Genomic DNA, 8,846 nt, shown 5'->3' on the forward strand with positions numbered 1-8,846 from the left:
GGGTAAGAGAAGGAAGCACGGGACAGCTCCAATGGAAACTAAAGGAGGAATTCCACACACTTTCCTAGCAAGGTGGGAGTTACAAACAGCATCCAAGAAAGGCTCCAGAGGGTGAATCCGTCCCGACATTCCCACCCGTTCCCACGTGGACCCGCGCCAGGATCCCTGCCCGGATCTATTCCGGGATTCCCGCCCAGATCTATCGCGGGTTTCCCGCCCGGATCTAAATCGGGTTTCCCACTGGGATCCACCCCGGGATTCCCGCCTGGATCCATCCCGGTATTCCCGCCCGGATCCATCCCGGGATTCCCTTTGGGATCCATTCCGTGATTCCCGCCCGGATCCATCCCGGGTTTTCCTTCCTCTCCCGCGGCGCCGCCGGCGCGAGCGCACAGCGCCACCTGGCGGGCCCGCTGAGCCCCTCAGGCCCGCCCCGCCGGGAATTGTTGTCCTTCGGGAGAATTATTTCATTTAAAATGCCCGTCTGAGGGATGTTTCTGCTTTTAGAGATGCCGCAGTTGTTTGTTTGTTTGTTTGTTTTTTCCCCTGCTTTTTATGTGTGATAGGTGTCTGTGCCAGCAAAGCCGTCGAAAGGAGCGATTTGCTTCCTGGAGTTTTGTCCGTGTATCACTGAAGGAAGGCTCACTGCCTGCCTCTTCTGCTCTCTTAGGAAATTTAAAGAAGTCAAAAGGGCCTCAAGTTCACATAAAATGATTTTGTGTGCCTAAAAGCTCTGGGAGGTTTTTTTTTTGTTTTGTTTTGTTTTTTTTTTTTTTTATTTTTTATTTTTTATTTTTTTTGTGTGTGCTCCTAAAAGCAGGAGCAAGGAGCAGCTCCATCCCTGGGTGATGAGCAGGATTTGCCCCCTCAGCTCAGCTTCTGAAACAGTGGAAATACCGTGTTCCCTTTGCTGTACATCACCTTACCTCTATGTTAATGCTGCCTAGAGAGACCACAGACAAACATCCAGCATCATTAGAGCTCACCTGTCAACGTTAAACTCTGCAAATTGTTGCATTCCATTTCAAGCATAATCAAAGGATTTTTTTTTTTTTTTTTTTTTAAATCAAGGTGGATTGCCTGAGCTTTTGGTACTGCAGACAGCTTTTAACTATGAAAGTAGCACGGTGTTTGAGTTTAAAAAGCAAACACAAGATACAATCTGTGATAAGCAGCATCCTCTAAAGCAAATACAAACCAACCAGAACAAACAGCTTCAGGCAAATTAGCAAAGTAAACAGTCGAAAGCAAAGAGAACAAGAGAAGACCAGAGAGAGGCTGTATTGCTCTTTCTTTGGAGGTCTTAAAGGGTTTCAGCAACTCCCAGCTCCATCTGTCTGTAGGAAATCAGGGTTTTGCCACTGGCACGAGTATTAAAATTCTGCCATGGGACTGGGAAAGATGATGCTCCTGGTGCTTTGTAACTCTCTAATTAGTTTCTCTTCTGCCAAAGAGCACAACATCAACATATTTTAGTACAATAACTAGTCTCAGACAATTTCTCAATCATTTCTCGGGATGTGACTGAAATAAAATCCACTGCCACCAGCTCCCAAACTGTTGATTTCACCAAAGCTCCACGAGTGCAGGAATCATCACTTATGACCAGTCTGCACAGCCAGGGTGTTCTTTCTGTCTACTTTGCTTGTAGAGGTTTAATATTCTGTGAAGTAATTTAACTCCTTGCATAGATGTTAGTCTTGGTCTTCTGTTCTTACATGCCTACCTAGCAAATTATCTACTACTTAGATTTTGTCCTGAGGCTCTGAACCATCAATTAGTACTTTATTATAGCCATGATTTTTTTGGTCCAAATAAAAATTTAAGCCAAGAGAAAAAGCTTTTTTAAAAAGTGGACTGCCCTGCAAACACCTACTGTTAAAGGCACAGTTGTGAGTCAAACTAGACTGTTTGTCTCTGAAAACACTACTTCAGTTGTAGAAAAGAATTGAGGTAGTAAGATATACTACCTCAATTCTCATAAATTTTAATGTAGAACCATTAGCTTTTAAAAAACCCAAAATCTTTAACAGATACTGAAGAAAATGCTATTGACTATACAAATTGTATTTTAACAGAAGAATTGCTGCAGTGAGATGTAATTTTCTACGTGTGTTAATCTGTGTGATACTACAGGTGAGGATGCAGTGCTCTTTAGTTCCAAGGGACATTCAGCATCTTTTAGAAACACAAGCAATCCAGTAAGAAAGAGCTCCATTATTTTCTACTTTATGTATTTTCCTTTCAAATCTAATGATTTTCAGAAGTTGTTAGGGTTACGGGGTCAACAGACACTGTAAGAGTCCATTAGGTGTACGAGAAAGCAGAGCTGTGAAAAGCACTCATGAGGAAGAACATAAAAAACAAGTGCCCAACAAATGTTGGAAGTATTGTTATACGTGGTTGTTTCCTAAAGCAGGGCACTCAGACAAGGAAAAGCATCCCAGGCCAGTCAGGACAATGTTTGTCCCTTTTAGGGCTGTAGGAGAAAGCTCAGTGTCTGAACACCAAAGACATCTATTTACAATCCAAATTCAGAGGGTTTGTGAGAGCAGCACTATTTCATATTGCTGTTCTCTCTGGGCTCTGCAAGCTGCCTTTAGAGCTTGTGATGGTGGTGCTTGGTGCTCTTCCTCACACCTGCAAGTTGTTCTAGCTCTTTCCTATAGCTAAGCACTATCCTTTCATGTAATTAGACTTAAATTATTTCCCTGGTGGTGGTGGGTTGACCTTGGCCAGCTGCCCGATACCCACCCAGTCACTTTCTCACCCCAGTCCTCAACAGGACAAGGCAAAGGAAAATAATGCTGACAAGCTCATGGGTCAAGGTGAAGGCAGGGACATCACTGTCACAAACAAGGCAGACTTAGCTTGAGGAAAAATTATTTACTTTATTGGTGGTTAAAACAGATTTGGATGGTGAGAAACAAAGACAAAATTAAAACTCCTCCACCGCTTTCTCCCAGCCTCACCTTCACTCCTTCATTGCTGATTCCTCAGCCTGTCTCATGTGACTGCTGTTGGGAGCATGGGGAATGGGGGCTGTGCTCAGTCCATGGCAGCTCCTCTCTGCCGCTCCTTCCTCTTCACACCCTGCTCCAGCATGGATGCAGTGGGGACACCTGCTCAGCCATGGTCTCTGGAGGGGCTGCCAGATAACCCCTGCTCTGGGACCTGGATCACCTCCTCCTCTGCTCCCCCTCCTTCTCTTGAGGCCCACAGGGATGTTTCTCAACTTTTCCCCTTGTTGCCACACAGCATTTTGACTTTCTGTCCTCACACATTCCCTGAGGTGTCACCCTGCTGGCTGCTGGACTCGGCATTTCTCAATAGAAAGTGCTCCAAAATATTTCAGAGATGGTAAATCAAAATCAAAAAAAAATTTAATAATCTTTTCAGCAAGATGAGGTGTATCAGTAAGATCACTTTTTGTGGGACCAGCTGTAGGCATTTCCAGACTCAGACATGAGCAGTTTGCAACACATTTCCACCTCTGGAGCCCCCTGTAAGCTGAGCTGTGGAGCTGGATTACTGATGAGGAGAATTACTGAGAAGGAGAAATGTGCATCTTTTTGGAGGTCACAGAGGTTCTTGAGCTGCTTTTGCTGCAAAAGCCACTGATGTCTGAATCTTACAAATAATTTCAAAAAGAGTTCTCTAAAAATGTGGCATTTACCTGGCCTAATAGTAAAGGACACAAGGCAATGGGGAGCCATTTGATGGCTCACTGCTGCTACTGGCTCCTCCCCTCTTTTGTTCTTGCTCTGGCTACTGCTCATCCACATCCCTTGCCAGAGTTTTTCCCAAGCTGATTTGTACCACATAAGATTGCAAAAAATTGTTTGAAAATTAGACTGTTTCAATTCACTAATGCAGAATTAATAGATCAGTCTATAGTAAGGGTGAAGGGTGCATCAGAGGAAAAAATGGGACAAGACTGCTACTAAAAGTTTAAAGAAAGACGTAAAATGGAATTGAGAGCAAGATATAAAATGAAGTGAGAGAGCCTCCTCTTCCAGGGAGGAGGAGCTATTATGCTGCCCATGCTGTCCAGAGACCATGCTCCATCATCTTCCTCACTCCTCTACTCTTCATTGGGTTGGCATATTTTAAAAATTGATTTTAAAATTTGTCAGCTTTGCAAACATATCACTTAATCCTTTGGTATACTAGACAAAAATTACTTTCCTGTAAAACGACATTAAGATCTGCCTTCACTCACCAAGTCAGGTATCAGTAGCTGAAAAACACAAGTTTTGCTTGGTAGTCCAGTTTCTCTTTTTCCTGTTTCAGGAGGTGCTGTTTTGTATTGACTTTGTGAAAAACAAGGCAGCAGGCATTCAAAACAATGACTTGTCAGATAAATCTGAAATCACACCAACACACGTCTCAGACTGACCTCTTGAAAGTTTTACTTAGACATTTGTGAACTTCAATCATCCTGGAAATGTTGGAGAGTCAAACCCAAGACACATTGCAGCTCCTGAAGGTGGCCCTGCCATCATTAGCACTTGTTCATATATCCTGCACTGCTGTCTGTCAAAAGACAAGAGGCATATAAAGACAGCAGATAAACAAGGTTTTTAGTTTACAGATGTCCATTCTATGTTTAAAAAAAGAAAAAAAAAAAAAAGAAAACAAATTCCAAATATTATTATTCTTTTTTTTTGCCATTTATAATTTGAGATCTTTCTTTTCATGAACTGATTGATGCTTTCCAATACAATCCTCCCATGCTGAAATGACAACCAAGGATAGATGGATCCACAGCATTCATATTTTTTACATGCTTTATCTTCAATAAGGCCAGATTTCTGAACATTAGGACTAAAAAATGAGAAGAAAAAAACAGACTTTGTCATTTTTGATAAATTATCAAAATGGACATCTGAGACAGTCCATTCATTCTAAAAATTCATTCCCAAGTACTAGATTAATTCTCCCTTAGAACTGAGAAGACCAGAAGACCAATGCACACCAAACTCTCACCTGAATTTAAAGCTCTTTTTTTCTTTCTTTTTTTTTTTGTTTTGTTGTTTTGTTTTGTTTTGTTTTGTTTTGTTTTAAATGCTCACCCTTTATTCATTTCATTCATACTAGTTTTGCACTGTTCTGTAGCTTAAAGCTCCTGATGCCACTGGAGCCTGAACACTGAAATACCATTAAGAAAATGTTCTTTTTGTTTTTCTGGGCAGCGGGATATATAGAATCCACCTGAACAGATTCCTATAAAATGCTGTATGTCCCAGGAGATTTACATAGATTACATAGGCTTCAGGTAAACATTTGAACCAAATTTTGCATCTTTAGAGGATTACCTGTATGCTATTATTAATTATTTCAGTGACATTGTTATTAATACATTTCATAACACAGTTAAATTATTTTGTGTTTTTATAATGAAAAATACCCCAAATTACTTTGTTTTTGGGGAATGTTGTGATTAACATGGAAATACATATAGAAGAAAAAAGTAGTAAGCATTGCTATTTAAAACTGACTCAACTATTAAACAATGGCATTTCAGATCACAGAATTAGACTTTTCCCAAGCTTAAAAAATTTGAAATCTCAATTATTGATGTTATGCAGATGTTCTCAAAAATTAAATAACAAATTTCCATCTCATTCCACTTTACTACATTTCTGCAAGTAATTAATATTCCAGGTAACTTCTGTCATGTGAAAGGTAGTCAGACTGTGTTTCACTGTTGTTGTTATGAAATAATTTGAACAAGAGATGTCTTCAATGCTTGTGGTAAAGGGTGACCATGCATTTTAAATGCTTTGTATGACAACAGAGAGGGTCCTGGACTGTGGAATGAAGGTAAGAAACTGCAGAAATCCCATATTAACCCCAGTGTGTTATTCTTGAAACTTGAAAAAGCCCAGATATTTTATCTGACATTCTCTCCACTCATTCAGTTTTCTGATCTACAAAGGAACAAGCACTTTCTGACAAAGGGGGTTATGCACTTACATGTCACACAGCATCTGCACTGTGTTGGTACGTCCAGAGCAGGGAGACAAACAGGTAAAAGAATCAGTGACAACCTTGTTTTTAGGGAATCTTGGCCAAAGGGTATATAGGGTGATTCCAGTCATTGCTTTCAATATCTGAAGAACAAAAGGAGAAACAATGTGATATGCTAAAATGCCTGGATATTAGTCAGGTGAAATCACTGTCTTAACAACTCACTCCCATATAGGTAGTTTATTAGGTCAACAGTGTACTGTATTTTCAAGTTAAACACTTTGTAACTGGATAAAAAAGTGGCTTTGTCTGTCTTATTTTAGTTCCTGTTGCTATTCCTGATTTAGATCTGAGAGCTGAAGGCTTATCAGGCTGGAAGCAACATAGCCAGGTCAGCTCAGCACCCCAAAAACCGGGGCTGAATTTGAACAGTGTTTAACTGTTTTACCCCACACAGCTTACAGCAGTGAAAGATAAGCAGCAAATGTCATCTACCCACAGCAAGAACAACAAATATTTTCAACAACTCTTATTCTAATTTTGATGACAAGCCCTCTTGGAAAGCCCTATTTCTTCCAAAAGTATGTGTACCAAAGTAGGGTGATATTTTTTTTTCCTCCCCTGAGCCAACAGCCAGAATATACACGCAAAAAAAGGTTGTTACAGATGTATTAGATGTTTTTAGTCTGTTATACCTACACAAAGATTTAAAGGAAGGTGCTATTGTACTGTAAAAGAACTAGAGGGTAGCATTGTATAGAGCAGTGAAAGCTATCCTAACTAGAATGCTTCACATCCACTTACAGAGCTGCTGAACTTAAAAGAAATCAATTACAAACCCAAGATTTCCATGGAAACCTAATGAAAACAAACACAAGATACAAAAGAAGATTAAGCTTGGAGTCATCAAAAGAAGAGCTCTAATTATAGAAGCAACACATCATTGGAGGGAAATATTAAACTGTAAGAGTCAGCACCCACCTAGCAAGTGTCATAAATAAATACCAAAATTCTAAGGGGAAAATTCAACAGTCAAATCTGCAGATGTATGTCTCTGACAAGTGATTTAAGTAAAGCTCCTTGTGGTCTCTGAAACATTAAATGTATTCTTTGCAGGAATATTTTTATGCTCCCAAGCATACTTACCTCCAGACATAATATTCAGCTGGTGTGTCCCAGGGAGAGTGGAATTTGAGTGAAAAAGGTTAATTTTAGCACAATTCTTCTTTTTTTACCCCATCTGATCTTTTTCTCCCTTCACCTCTCCTGCTGTTCTTGCAGGAATAAAAGTAAGTGAAATAAACCAGGCTACATTTTGGAGCAGAAATCCTATTGTGCTATAGTTTTTTTAAGAAGTTATACCCTGATATGTTACAAAAAAATTAGAGGGATAACAGAATATGGAGGTACACATTTTAATGCAGAGAGAACTAAGAAATTACATGAGAATTTGGATCTTGAGGACTGTCTCATTACATTGCTGAGAGAAATCAGTTGTTTAGAATAAATCAGTTTTAAGTTGAACAAGTTACATCATTATAATACTGTGTGATACAGAATATAATAGCTATGCTTGCTGAAACCTCAGGCTGCAAGCTGAGAACTTAGACCTAGATACATTTTTAGATAGAATAATTTTCTTAGTAGTTTTTCTAGCAGCTGTGTTTTGTCTTTAGTATGAGAAGAATACTGACAACACACTGATGTTTTTGTTGTTGCTAGGTAACATTCATCCTAAGTCTAGGGCTCCTTTAGTTTCCCGTGCTCTGCCAGCAGGCAAGTGCACCACAGCCACAAAGCAGAATATAAGGAGGATACAGTTGTCAGCAGAAGCTTCAACTTGATGAGATAATTAATCAATTACAATTAATGGCCACCCTGCATGGATACAGATAAAGACCCCAGTAAGGTGTTAGAAGACCTGAGGCCAAAAATTACCACTGTGCCAAGAGGCACATGCAAGACATATGAAGAGCGTGTGGGGGGCAGGTGCAGAAGTTGTAAGGATATAATTTGCCAGGGATTTCTTTGTCCTGGGTCTCCCTCAAGAGACTCCCAGCTTGAGCTGATCTGCTGGCTAGAACTGCTTTGAACCAGTCAGAACTGGTCTGAACTGGTCTGGTCTGATTTAATTCTGTGGTGAGTCAAGGACAGGTAGCAGAGGCACGAGCACTCAGCAAGTCTGAGTGCACAAGGAGCAGAATGAGTATCTGATGTGTGCAGCACATCTGGGGAGCAGGGAATGAGTCAGAGAGACCTTGACAAATTAGAGAGAGGGCTGCTGTGGCCCTGAGGGTTGGCCAGAGTGAAAGATCAACTTGGGCAGATCCCAAGAGCCTGTGTGAGAAGGACTGCTCAGCAGAGGTAGAGAGACAATGGGAAGAGTGGGAGGCAACTCAAAATAGTGATGGAATATTAACAACTGGGGGAAAGCCAATTCTGCCAAGGGTATTTAACAGTTTATGCCACCAAAAAAGTAATCATTAACTGTTACCTGACATGCTAGAAGTTCCCAAATATCAGACTGGTCTCAGAGTTAGGAGGATGGCCATGAACCTATTTTTGTTTTCAGCAGCTGCTCACAAACTCTGCAGACGTGCCATCTATGGCTGGGTACAGACATTTACTGGTGATAGCAGAGCAGCTGTCAGACTGACTGAAGCCTTTCTGACAAGGAGGGCTGACACAGGAGCAGTAGTAAAGGCCTTGCTAAAGGAATTTATACCTAGATACGTGGTTCCAGAGTCAAGTGAGTCAAACAGAGGTGCTCATTTTAGAGTGAATATAATTGGTTAAGTGTATCGGTTTTTGGGGACAGAGAGGCACTTTAGGAGGCACCTACCAGGAGCTTATATCCCAGTGTGTTGGATGGA

General features: G+C 40.7%; 1 long non-coding RNA gene across 1 annotated transcript; it reads left to right on the plus strand.

The window, feature by feature from the left end:
- Window positions 1–407: 407 nt before the first annotated feature.
- Window positions 408–7,068, plus strand: LOC135294969 (uncharacterized). The gene is made up of 2 exons (XR_010357002.1): window positions 408–6,033; window positions 6,780–7,068. It is a non-coding gene; the product is annotated as an uncharacterized LOC135294969 (long non-coding RNA).
- Window positions 7,069–8,846: the final 1,778 nt, after the last annotated feature.

The sequence above is a fragment of the Passer domesticus genome, chromosome 2, assembly GCF_036417665.1.
Source record: "Passer domesticus isolate bPasDom1 chromosome 2, bPasDom1.hap1, whole genome shotgun sequence".
Taxonomy (NCBI): domain Eukaryota; kingdom Metazoa; phylum Chordata; class Aves; order Passeriformes; family Passeridae; genus Passer; species Passer domesticus.